General features: G+C 41.8%; 1 protein-coding gene across 1 annotated transcript in view; it reads left to right on the top strand.

Annotated features, from left to right (window-relative positions):
• Positions 1-4729, top strand: part of LOC124556274 (innexin shaking-B) — a 408771-nt gene extending 404042 nt beyond the window's left edge. The window contains exon 4 of the mRNA XM_047130259.1: positions 4254-4729. The gene's annotated coding sequence lies outside the window, so the exon portion shown is untranslated. The remainder of the gene's footprint in view (positions 1-4253) is intronic.
• Positions 4730-13266: the final 8537 nt, after the last annotated feature.

Below are 13266 nucleotides of genomic sequence, written 5' to 3' on the forward strand. Positions count from 1 at the left end.
CAAGCATACCATCACAACGCCCGGGAGAGCGGTGTGCTGACCCCACGCCCCTCCTATCCGCATCCTCCACTGAGGATGACTCGGCGGTCGGATGGTCCCGATAGGCCACTCGTGGCCTGAATACGGAGTGCATAAAGGCGTAAAGGGGACACATCTCATATTAATATCCTGTAACAGGTGTCCGTATACTTTTGATCAGATAGTGTATTTCACACATCAGCTTACAACAAGCGGACTTCCAGATCCCAGCCACTTGTTTGTTAGAAATGGTATCGAATACCATAGAGAGCATTTTACATCAGTGCCAAGTATGTGTGACAACTTGGAAATTCCATTTCGCCAACTCGTTGTTTTACATTTTTTTTTTTTAATTTTGTCACTTTAGAAAATATTTAACTACAGTTTCGGAAGTTCCCTATTTGTTATCTTAATACTTTTAAGAAATGTCTTGTGGTTAAATCTTACCTTTTTCTATAACCGTTATTGTAACTAGTTCGGGAACTATGCTCCCATTTCTTGATTGTGCTTATCTTTTGGACACAAGTGTAAATTGGCCGTGACATTGTCATGTTCAAGTATCCACACTATTTTTCACACCCTGTAAAGCTAAATCTGTTGCACAATTGAATTCCCTTCTTTCTTAGATTACTTTTTCACTCTAAAGATAGCACCTTTTCTATACCGAATTTCTGAGAACTTGTTCCTCGGAAATTGTTTACTCTTCGATAGTTTTTTTTTCGCATAGTTTAGCCTGTGTAACAAGAACGCCTTTTCCTCTGCAATTACTATTTGAAAACTGAAACGACTTTCTGCCGCTATACTGAAACACGGGCACATAAGGCGGGATTTGCAAATGATTCGCATTTCAGCGCAACCGCACAGATCAGATGGGAGTAACGCCACCTACAATTTGTATCTAAGAATTTCTGATTTAGAAATCATATTCTAATGCTAATTGTTTGTGATAAGATCTAGCTATGCCTCATGTAAAAAGGGCAAATGTCAATAAACAGTTGTCGGCAGTCGAGAGCGGCAGCATGGTGGCTTATAGAGATGGCAGTTTATGATACTGCGATATTGCTGCTCTCATTGGTCGGTATTCCACAATTGGTGTGTGGCGGAGAATGCTTTGTGTACCACTGCTATTTCCTCTTTTTCCAGTTCCACTAGCGAATATTTAGTGGTAAGAGCGGTTGCTGGTAGGTTCCCGTGTGTTCTCGATTCTCTCTAATTTCTACCTACGAGGTCTTCTCGTGAGATAATCGTTGGAGGAAGCAATTTATTGGTTGACTTATGTGAAGAGAAACTGAAATAATTCTGAAATTTAACACATGTTTCTGTCGTAACCTCATCAAAATGTTTGAAACGGATCGAAAAATTTGACGCAAGCAAGACTAAAAAGCATGAAATAATTATTTAGTAAAAACTTTTTAATATAACATGTTTGAAAATGGCTCTGAGCACTATGGGACTCAACTGCTGTGGTCATAAGTCCCCTAGAACTTAGAACTACTTAAACCTAACTAACCTAAGGGCATCACACACATCCATGCCCGAGGCAGGATTCTAACCTGCGACCGTAGCGGTCGTGCGGTTCCAGACTGTAGCGCCTTTAACCGCTCGGCCACACCAGCCGGCTAACATGTTTGAAAACAGACAAGTATAGAATAACTTCGCCTGGTCCCATAAAGGTTCCTAAACCCATAGAGACTGTCCTGAAAATTTGTGTTTGTGAATTTTTAATAGCTGTAAAAACTCTTGCTAATTTAAAACGAAAATCATGGGGCGCATGCAATAGACAAAATAGTAAGGCATCAACAATTATGTATTACATACGCTCCATGTTTTTCGTAATAAATTCATAAGCACATATTTTCACAACTATCTGCATGGGGTTAGTAATCTGTATGAGGCTAGGAGAAATGTGTTATATTAAAAAGTTTTTATTCAAATAATTATTACTTACCTAAATTTACGATGTAAACTGGTGAAATATAGTGGAAATACAAAATTCATTAAGATATGTCTGTAACATAACATTATCCCAAAATACACCTGAAGATGGGGCTGAGTCCCTAAACCCAGCCAATAAGTAACTGTACAATTGTAGCTGATGTTTTAATGATTAACATTACATGTAACAGTAGTGGATGTCCCACCATCGAACATTTATCTTATCCATTGGTAATAACCGGTCATGGGGGTGCCTGACACTACTTCCCCACCGAGCGATGTGGCGCAGTGGTTCGACACTGGACTCGCATTCGGGAGGACGACGGTTCAATCCCGCGTCCGGCCACCCTGATTTAGGTTTTCCGTGATTTCCCTAAATCGCTTCAGGCAAATGCCGGGATGGTTCCTTTCAAAGGGCACGGCCGACTTCCTTCCCCGTCCTTCCCTAATCCGATGAGACCGATGACCTCGCTGTCTGGTCTCCTTCCCCAAAACAACCAACCAACCAACTACTTCCCAGTTACTACGATTGATGAACTCTGGTGTAAATTTTACGTAACACCGAACGGTTACCCGTATCTGTGATAAGTCAAGTTCAGCAACTCTGTGTACTCAGTTTCGCACTCTGTATACCGCGTATCATATACAAATTTACTCTTGTATTCATCTTCCTATTCTATATACACACAATAAGAAAAATTCCCATCAATTTAGGTGATGCAATTTTAATTAGTAGCAATATACAGGGTGAGTCAGGAAGAATGATACGTGCTGTGACGGGCAATATTATTGGTGATTCTGAAGGAGAACCGTATTTTGCACATACGTCCTATTCCGAATGGTTTTCGAGATAGAACTCTTTTAATGTACATTGTCACTCACAGGGTGACAATTATTGAACGATATGAAATAAAATTGTCATAACTTCTTAACAGTTTGCGTTAGGCCGTTCAAACTGCACGGTTGGCCGCGGGGCATGATGGGAATTAGTATGCGCATGCATGGTTTGGTTTGGCAACGAAGCCCACTTTCATTTGGATGCGTTCGTCAGTAAGCAAAGTTGGCGCAGTGTGTGTGTGTGGGGGGGGGAGACTGAGAACCTGCATTCGGCGATCAATAAGTCTCTTCACTCTCAACGGGTGACTGTGCGGTGTGCAACGTACAGACACGGAATAATCGGTGCGATATTCCTTGATGGCACGGTGACTGCCGAACGGTAGGTGAAGGTTCTGGAAGATAATTTCAGCCCCGTTATCCAAAGTGACCCTGATTTCGACAAGATGTGGTTCATGCAAGACAGAGCTCGACTCCATCGAAGCAGGAGAGTGTTTAATGTCCTGGAGGAGCACTCTGAGGATCGCATTCTGGCTCTGGGGTATCCAGAGGCCACTGGTATGGGCCTCGATTGGCCGCCGTATTCTCCGGATCTGAACACATACGACTCCTTTTTGTGGGGCTATATTAAAGACAAGGTGTACGACAATAACCCCAAAACTCCTGATGAGGTGACAACAACCATTAAGGAGGTCTTCGACAGCATCGATGTTCCGACACCTCAGCAGGTCATGCAGAATTTCGCTATTCGTATCTGCCACATCATCGCCAATGACGGCAGGCATGTTATAACATAAATCTGAATATCTGTACTGCCCTTCACATGTTGAATAAAGTGTTTGTAGTTTGTAACTAATTTATGTTTTTTTCATATAGTTCAATAATTGTCACCCTGTATTTTCTGTATTAATCAATACATTGAATACAACGTAACACAGTAATGTAGAGGAATTCGAGACGAACGATTTGATACAGAACACTTGTGGTTTATGAAGTCGGGAAACTGGCCTGCAAAACCTACCTAAGCTACAGTGCATGCGCATCGTGCGAGATTTTCAATATACTCTTGTTCCCTTCGCAGAAACTATTAACCCTAGGGAAAAAAATGAATACTACCATTTTTGTAGGAAATTTAATTTAATTTAATTTTGTACTGCGACACTTTTTCTCTAAAGGCCGCCGTTTTCGACTTATTCAAGAAAACTTGCAAAACTGACATTAACTGTGTTCTGTCTCGGAAACCATTCGGAATAGGACTTACGTCCATATGAAGCATTTTGCTCAGAATCACTATACTGTCACCCCGCAAAGCCTGTACCTTTCCTCGTGATACATGCTATGTGTTACTTAGCACAATGTGATTCGTATACACCTCGATTTCCAGTGTGATTAAGGTTAACGAAACCTCCTAACCTCTTTAGGAATTGTTCGTTTGTACTGCAGTAACGTTCGTATATGTTTTACAGGCGCAGCCAACGGACTGGCGCTCTGCATCTCCAGCCAAGCGGGAGCCTGCGCCACGGATGCGGTGAAACGTGGAGAGAGTTCTGCGTGGAAGATCTTGACGTCACCTGCGAGACCAGAAGCGGAACCTTTCAACATTCTGTGCAGCCCCGTAAAGCACATAGTGAATATGTTGTTCAATATGTCGTTGATATTTCGACAAAATCCTGTGGACTATAGGAATCTTGAACTCAGTGCTCGTACGTACATTGTCCTTTACAGACGAAATATCTATTGTTTCGTTGTCTTCGAACACTCGACGCAATAAACTCGTAATATTTTAGTGAAAGACAAAGTGAGAGTTTGCTAATGGAGCATATCGATAAGTTTTTATTTGTCATAAACATTGTGCAGCTACAGTATCTGAAATGAAATCTCTTAGATAATAGTTTTGTAATACGCACGTTTATTGAAAAATAACATTATTTTATTATCTGAATTATGTTCCTTAAGATGTGCTGGTAAACCTAAGTCAAACACAAACAAATATTGTTCAACTGATAGCCTAAAGCAAGTTCCAACGTCACACCGTTGTCGCTGTCGTAGCGTTCGGAGACTTATGAGCGATCCTGAGCTGAAGGTATACAGTTTTACACAATTGTCTTTCTGTATCAAAAAAGGAAAAGAATCAGGTAGATGATGAACCTATTTAGTGTAAATTGCTCCTAATTTTCCCATCCAAATCACTCAAGTTGCCTGCTTATTATTATTATTAGAAGAATGTGAATGGACGACATTTGCTATCGACATTTTGACATCCCCTCTAAGGTCCTAAAGTAGACGCACATTCATCCTCAAATAAAACTTGCCTCTATACAGTACCGAAGTACTAGAAAGCTGAGTAACGGAAGTCATGCTCTAGAAATTACAGCGAAATGCTAGTCGATGTATTTATGGCTCCTCATATAAATGCAAGGCCATCTTCGGAAACAGTTAACAATAATAATGTGATGTCACAATTATAAACAAACATTACCGTAACAGTTTACAGTAAGGGCTTTATGATGTCCTGCACTTGTTTGGAAAATAGCATAATTTGCATTTCATTTTTAATAAGAACTTTATGATGAGCAGATATCAGAGACAACCCAGGTAAAATAAGACACACAGTTTCAGGTAAGGCAACATGACTTTTCTTCCTCCTTGTATATAAAACCATATGCCCAATTTTCTGCCATTTTCGTAACTCTAACTGTGATTCCGGATACTGATGATATTTCACCCATTGGTTCCAAACTGTCTGAAATCCTTCGCTAGGGGAAATGTCCTAATTGACGTTAGGTTATCCTGCACTCACCCACCGCCAGCTGTGATTTAAATTGTTGGTAATTTCTAATAAACAAAATAAAACAGAAAGATGAAAACTGTTCTTTGTCTAGAAAACTGAAATAATCGCTGACTTGAGCTTTTGGGAAGTTTGGGCTTGAAATGGACTGGCAGACATGCATGCGATGCTGGTGGCGGCTTTAACATTTGCAGAGTAGTAGAGGCGTCATCTGGATGGAAACGAGGCGCGACCGTTGGACATTCTGTCGTGGTGGCGGTCCGATATTTACACCACCGTGGACACAATCTTCCAGATAACGATGACTTAATCAGTCTATTCCCAAAGTATTTCTATCATAATACTAAATGGCCTGGTTTTCATACACAGCCCATTAACGCACTACACTAAAGAATCGGTGCAATACACTATTGACATTCCAACGAATTACACAAAAGGATACATCATGAACAACTTCGTTCCGTTTTTGACTGATTCACACCAGTATCTCACGCACTGAAGCACGAATGTAACTTTTCTCTTCTCGTCGGTAAGATTGTGATTAGTAACGTAAATTTATTCATCCAACTTATCATTGCACAGTAATACAACTGCATTTTCTGCTATTTTTCAGTTATTATGACTCCTGCTGAGCAGGTCTACAAATATAAAGTTTTATGAATGAGCGCCTATATAATAATGTAAGGATATAAATACAAATATGTCAAAAAAGACTTCAAGTTAGATATTTACTCATATTTTATTTAACTAATATGAAATCTGTGTTTCTGTGGGAGAAATGAAGTGTTGTGAAATGTTGCGCCTTAAGTCGTATCTACTAACGAAAGATGGGAAGCAGCGTACTGCAGTTTATCACGTTTACCGTAAGTACCAAGAACATTCATTCCTTCGTTCTGCGACAGCATTTAATATTGCATTTATGTATCAGTTATTATTCCTGATGTTTACAGGGTAAACAGTAATAAAATATATAAACTTCAGGGACGGATTCCTGACTGGAAATGGAGGGAAAAAAGGTCCTATGAACATGTGGCCGGTAACGCCTCGTTGCCAAGGTAGATGGCGCTGACGAATGAAAGTTTTTTTGACGGCGTTCTGTGTGTTCCTTGTATGTTACATACTGTGTGATTGACGCAGCATTCAGTAAGTAAGAAAATGGTCCGGTATTCGTGTCAGGAACAAGCCGAGATGGTGTTTGCGCACCGCCAAGCAGATGGAAACGGTGGACAGGCAACACTACTGTATCGAAACTAGTACCCCCACAGATATCAACCACATCACACAACATTTCAAGTTCTTTTTGGGCGTTTATGTGATCATGGGCTCTTCCGACAGACGAACGTACAGGGAGGCAGCGTAAACCAGATCTGGAGGACCGGGTTCTACAACGCAATGGGCCAACCCTAGTGCAAGCTCCAGGCAACTGGCTTGCTAATATGGTGTAACCAAAAGTGCGATTATGTGTGAACGTTTGAATTGCATCCCATGGAGACTACTTTGAACATCTGTTGTGACGTGGATGCGATGCACCTTTGTATTGTGTGCCGGGACGATTTGTCGTTGCACGCACACCGTCCATTTCCGGACACATGTTCATAGGACATTTTTCCTCCGTTCCCGGTCAGGAATCAGTCCCTGTAGTTTGTCGATTTTATTAATGTTCTTCCTGTATTTCCATATTCAACGCTCTGGTTACTTCTTACAAAACGTAGGTATATTTTAAGCATAAACCAGCAGCTAATAATTTTTCTTCCGTCTTAATGCAACGAACCACAACACGAATTGCAGAAATTCTCTCCCTTCCGCCACGAACTCTCTCAGCACACGGTCATTCATCGTATTTTACACCTTTCCTGACAGATTTCAAATACAGCACTTCATCAGACAAGTTTATAAAACAGTTTTATCAGTTACCAAATTTGTTTACAGTCCATTAATGAACACATTTAATATAGCGTTTTATAATCAAATAGCACTTTAGAAGACATTGTACCACATCATTAAATCACGCTACAATTATAAGTAAACTTACTCGTGGGTAATTTCTTTATGAATGCCACCAGTTTTATCCTATCAGCTCTTGTTCTCATGTATAAGAAATATCATGTTCCTTCTTCATTCAGCTTATTCATAAAAATTTAGCATTTTTGATATTCTGTTTAAATTAACATATTTTAAATGTAATGGAAATGAAAACAAAGTTGTAATATGTGTAATTCTCTTTTTATCACGAACACATGAGTTTCTATCTTAAATAGTCCAGTTATTCGACAAACACATAGCTACTTTTATAAAAATCTCAAAATTGTAATATACGACAGTCATTTGGCATAATATAAAAGTGCTCTATAATTTGCCGCATACTACGGCCATTCATTTCTGGTTTCTGTTGCTTGTATGTCCTGGCGAAATCTTTAATATTGTGCAGTACTGAAATCGCAGAGATTCTTAATAAACTACTACGTGAAGTGTGATCTTAATTGAAACTGTAAAGAAATAATAAAGGAAGGCTAGGATTTAGCACTGTATCGTCGACGAGGTCATTATAAATGAGCCACAAACACAAAGTACTTAAGGAAAGGGAAACAATTCGGCAATGTAGTTTTTAAAAGAATATCCTGGCGTTCGCTTTGAGCGAATTAAGGAAACAAGAAAGTAAAAGGTAAAGTACCAGACTGACTTGAACCCCGCTTCTGCCAAATGTGATTCGAGTGCCTTACTCCCTGCTCAATCTCCCGTGATTTACCAGTCTTTCTGGAAAGACGAACTTTATATAGTGAGGTGAAAAGAGGATTATGTCATTCTACCAGACATTCATTCAAAGCTTTCTGTTCTGTAGAAATCATAACCTCACTCTGGCGCCGTTCTTTCCTTCTTAATAATAGTACTGGACTATGTTATTGCTTGCCGGCCGAAGTGGCCGTGCGGTTAAAGGCGCTGCAGTCTGGAACCGGAAGACCGCTACGGTCGCAGGTTCGAATCCTGCCTCGGGCATGGATGTTTGTGATGTCCTTAGGTTAGTTAGGTTTAACTAGTTCTAAGTTCTAGGGGACTAATGACCTCAGCAGTTGAGTCCCATAGTGCTCAGAGCCATTTGAACCATTTTTATGTTATTGCTTAGGCAATACAACCCACTATAGTTATACACCAAGGAAAAAACTAACCCTGTTCAAATATAAATAAGAAAAGAATCGTTGATTTTTGTCGTAATTTCCTCTAACCGAAATGGTTTCCTGAAATTTGTTCACATGGTAAGCTGAAAAAAAGGAAACAAATTTCGTCGATACAAGTGCGTCTGCGCTGCAATGCAAATACTCTGTAGAAGTTTATAAAGTAAGATTTATTTTTTTCAAGTCTTGAGGCAAACATTTTCGAAGGATCCTTCACAAGGCTTAGGATTCTGAACAAATAACAGATTACCTTACAGTCAAAATATTCGCTATTGACAATTTTTGAAAATTATGGTCACTGAATCTGCTGCCTTTCTCCTTTATCGGAGCACGTAAAATTGTATACATGAAAGACCCATCTTCTAAGAGCAATGGTAGTTGAAATGTCGAGTGTGTTCAATACTGGTTACGTCCGCCCCTGGCAGCTGAGTGGTCAGCGCCACGGAATGTCATATCTACCTAACGGCCCGGGTTCGACTCCCGGTTGGATCGGAGATTTTTCCTTATCATCCTCAGTTAAACTCCATCGACACGCAAGTCGCCAAACTGGCGTCAACTCGAAAGACTTGCACCAGGCGAACGGTCTACCCGACGGGATGCCCTAGCCACACGGCATTTCCATTTCAATACTGGTTACGAAACGTGCCAGAGCGGAACTGCAAAAATATGAGGTTTCGGCAGATATACGGACCAGTCAGCGTCGCCTCTATAGATTTCCTACAATAGTTGTCGAGTCTACGTTCTCGATGTCAGTTCTTCGAATCTGGAGGTGTTGTTAGTAAATCTGTATTCTAATTTAGGACAGCGATGTTCGGGATCATAACAGATAAAATATATAGGATTTGCATCGTTTAAACGATGGAAGTACACTGAAGCGCCAAAGAAACTGTTATAGACATGCGTATTCAAATATAGAGACGTGTAAACAGGCGGAATACGTTGCTGTTGTCGGCAGCGCCTATATAAAACAACAAGTGTCTGGCGCAGTTGTTATATCGGTTACTGCTGCTGCAATGGCATGTTATCAAGATTTAAGTGAGTTTGAGCGTGGTGTTACAGTCGGCGCACGAGCGATGGATCACAGCATTGAAAGGGTCCTGTAGCCACCTTTCATTAGTCTGGTAGCCCAATTTCACAAGTATTTCTCTTTCTTTTCCTTGTTTCTCTTTTCTCTTTACTTTCATAGTGGCGTGATTAAATGAATGTGGTTGTGTGTCACGTTGCTAGGCGGTGGCGTAGTCTGCTGCAGAAAGTCTGCGATAGTCGTACAGATTCAGCAGCACTGGTACAGAATAGCCAACTCTCGTAGTGGTCAAGTAGGCAAACAGGTTTGCGCTACTTGTGAGAAATCCACCTGCGTTAGGATGGTGGCGGAAATGGTATCTTTGGGCTTTCCGGTCTACGCGGAGCGTGGAGGAGGCTGGAGAGGAAAAAAGAGGCAGTCTGCCGCCGGTACGGGAAGCGTGCACAGCTGTGCTCCAGTCGAAGAAGGGTGAGTTAGACTGACCGCGTGACGCGTTGTTACTTGGCGAGGGGAGAGCTGTTAGCTTTTGGTCTCGCTTTTCAAATCTGGAAGATTGCTTTGCCTTGTCGCAGCAAGGAATGCAAAACGTTGGCAGATTTTTCTTTTAGCAAATTTCTGTAGCAGACTTGGATCCGCCGGAAGAGCGCCACACAAAGGTGTCGATAAGAAGTGAGCACTCGCTTCTGTATGAATGTCTGTTTGCCTTCAGCTGTGCCTTCATAAGCTTTCACCTTTCTAAATATTTAGAGCTTTGCCTTCTCGTAAATTTTCCTTGCTTTATGTGTCTTTCGTCCGTGGGGAGCCAACCACGTGGTAGAACATTATAGTTGTTGGGCTACCGGCATCACTAACTGTCCGATCGCATGTTTGTTTTAGATAATGTTAACATGATTGTGTGATGTGATATTGTTGGAATTTGGCACTATACCTAGAAATTGGGTCTCCACAAACCATGTGTTATCAGGAATCGTGTACATGCTTCACATCCTTATCTTAGGAATAAATGATTTTATCTACAATTTTCTCTTGTGTTCCGAGATTACGTTTTTGCACCTAAGCCACTCACCTCGTAGCTTTCCCGGTAGCACATCCAACGCGTTTCCTTATGCACAGGTCCAGTGATTAGTCTCCCCTTTTATGTCATAACAAATTCTTTGGGTTAAGTCTCATTTTCAGGTGTGTTGCTGGGAGCTGATCTTATGCAGTGTTCATGCATTTTCTATTTTATTTTAAATGTTTGATTGTCGTGAACAGTGCACGGGCAATACTATTAATTACATCGTATCCGCTATGAGCGACCTCACAACGTATGCATTTTTATGAGTTTTTGGTCTGTGATCAAATTAATTTATTTTCCGACTCGACCAAACCTTCGATTAGTTGTATGGTTAGAGTCGGTGGCGACCCTAATCTTCTCAAGTTAACTTCACAAACAATAAGCATTTACATTTCCAATAATTACGTAATAACCCGTAGTAACCGGTTAGTTACACATGGCTTACCCTGCTCACGGATTTCGGTAAACCAGAGATCTTCTGATGCGCAGTGAGGATTAGTTATTTTCGGTTGGATGTGCTAATTGGTATATTGTCTTTCTGTGATACGGAATTTACGTGAATTTATGATATAGGTGTGCATTTTCTTACATGTTTTATCTTGTATATGTATTACTGTATAGACATTGTGATTTAGTATTCAATTGTGTTACAATTGTGGGTTGATTCTTGTCCTGTGGCGTGTATCGGTGTCATATAGTAAATCTTGGGTGCTTTGTGGGGACTGTGAGTCTATTAGGAGACTTTGGCATTATTCTTGTTGTATTTTGGAGCACGGAGTAACTATCCTTATGATGGAGACGCGTAGCTGTTCAGGAAGCCGCGATCGGAAAAACCTGCCAGACAATAACCCTGAACAAGGACGAGGTCAAAACGTCGAGTCCGACCAGGAACGAAACGCGGAAAACGCAAGTACAAGTGTTGTCCATCCTGAGCCCGCTGTAGTGATTTCGAATCATTCGATAGATGCAAATTCATTACAGGCTATGCTACGACAATTACTAGACAGTAATAGGAGACATATCGAGGAAGTGAATAAAAAACAAGCGGAAGAAAATAGGAGACATATCGAGGAAGTGAATAAAAAACAAGCAGAAGGAAATAGGAGGCATATCGAAGAAGCAAATAAAAGATTGACTAGTGAAATAGTACATGGTATTGGGGAGAAACTGGCTATCATTGACCTACGCATCTCCGCCTTAGAAGAGGGGCAGCAAGTCATTAGTAAACTGGTGATGGAGCAAAAAGAAAGGTTCGCTGGGAATATACGTATGCTAGCAGAACAATGCCAGAGTGAACAAGCGGCTCTTGAGTCCCGAGTAGGACAAAATTCCGCCAGGGATCTCCACGCGTTAGCAGAACAACGCCAGAGTGACCACGCGGCTCTTGTGTCCCGAATAGAGGACACTGCGGCTAAGTGCCCGGTCCACCTTAGCGCGCAGGTAGAAACCCTCAGCCAGGCGATAATAGGTCTCGAGCGAGAGCAAGGGCTTACGCAAACACAACAAGACACGGCCCACCGAGAGATGCGAGAAGAAATAGCCAGGATCTCAGACGAAGTGGCGCGTAAGTCTGACAATAATAGGGAAACGATTACCTCGTCATCAGCGGATGCAGACGAAATACGGTCGATAACGAAATGTCCGCGTGGACAGTGTGAAATAAAAATACAAATGGCTCTGAGCACTATGGGACTCAACTGCTGAGGTCATTAGTCCCCTAGAACTTAGAACTAGTTAAACCTAACTAACCTAAGGACATCACAAACATCCATGCCCGAGGCAGGATTCGAACCTGCGACCGTAGCGGTCTTGCGGTTCCAGACTGCAGCGCCTTTAACCGCACGGCCACTTCGGCCGGCTAAAAATACAACAAAGAGGGGTTACCGAGGGAATATGTGAGCGCATGGCCCGTTTAGAACTTCACCTAAAAGGGTTAAAGGCCCATGAAGTTGAAAGAAATGAACGAAAGGGCCATTATTCCGACGATGATTCCGGGAACGATGGCGAATTTGATCATCGTCATGATCACGGATCTCGTACCAGGTGGGAACGGCGCGGATCCCCTCAGGAACGTTCGCCAAGGGAAACTCACGAATTTGACTTTAAACATTTTCTGACGGTGAGGAAGTTTGAAGTCTTCCGTAACTCGGCTACGGGGATTCACCCGCGGGCCTGGTTACAGCAGTTCGAGTTCTCCCTTCCTCCTGCGTGGCCCAGTGCGCACAAGATAGAGTATATGTGCGGCTACCTCGAAGGTGAGCCAGCGGCGCGGATGAGGTCAATTGCACGCAATTGCTACACTGTTGGGGAGTGTCGACAACACTTCCTGTCGATCTATTGGTCAGTGGCAGCGCAAAGTCGTGTAAAACATGGACTCATTATGCTACCAGAGTTAAACAGGTCAAAATTCTCCAGCCCTGTGCAGATGTTCGAGCACATG

The sequence above is a fragment of the Schistocerca americana genome, chromosome X (genome assembly GCF_021461395.2).
Source record: "Schistocerca americana isolate TAMUIC-IGC-003095 chromosome X, iqSchAmer2.1, whole genome shotgun sequence".
Classification (NCBI taxonomy): Eukaryota; Metazoa; Arthropoda; class Insecta; order Orthoptera; family Acrididae; genus Schistocerca; species Schistocerca americana.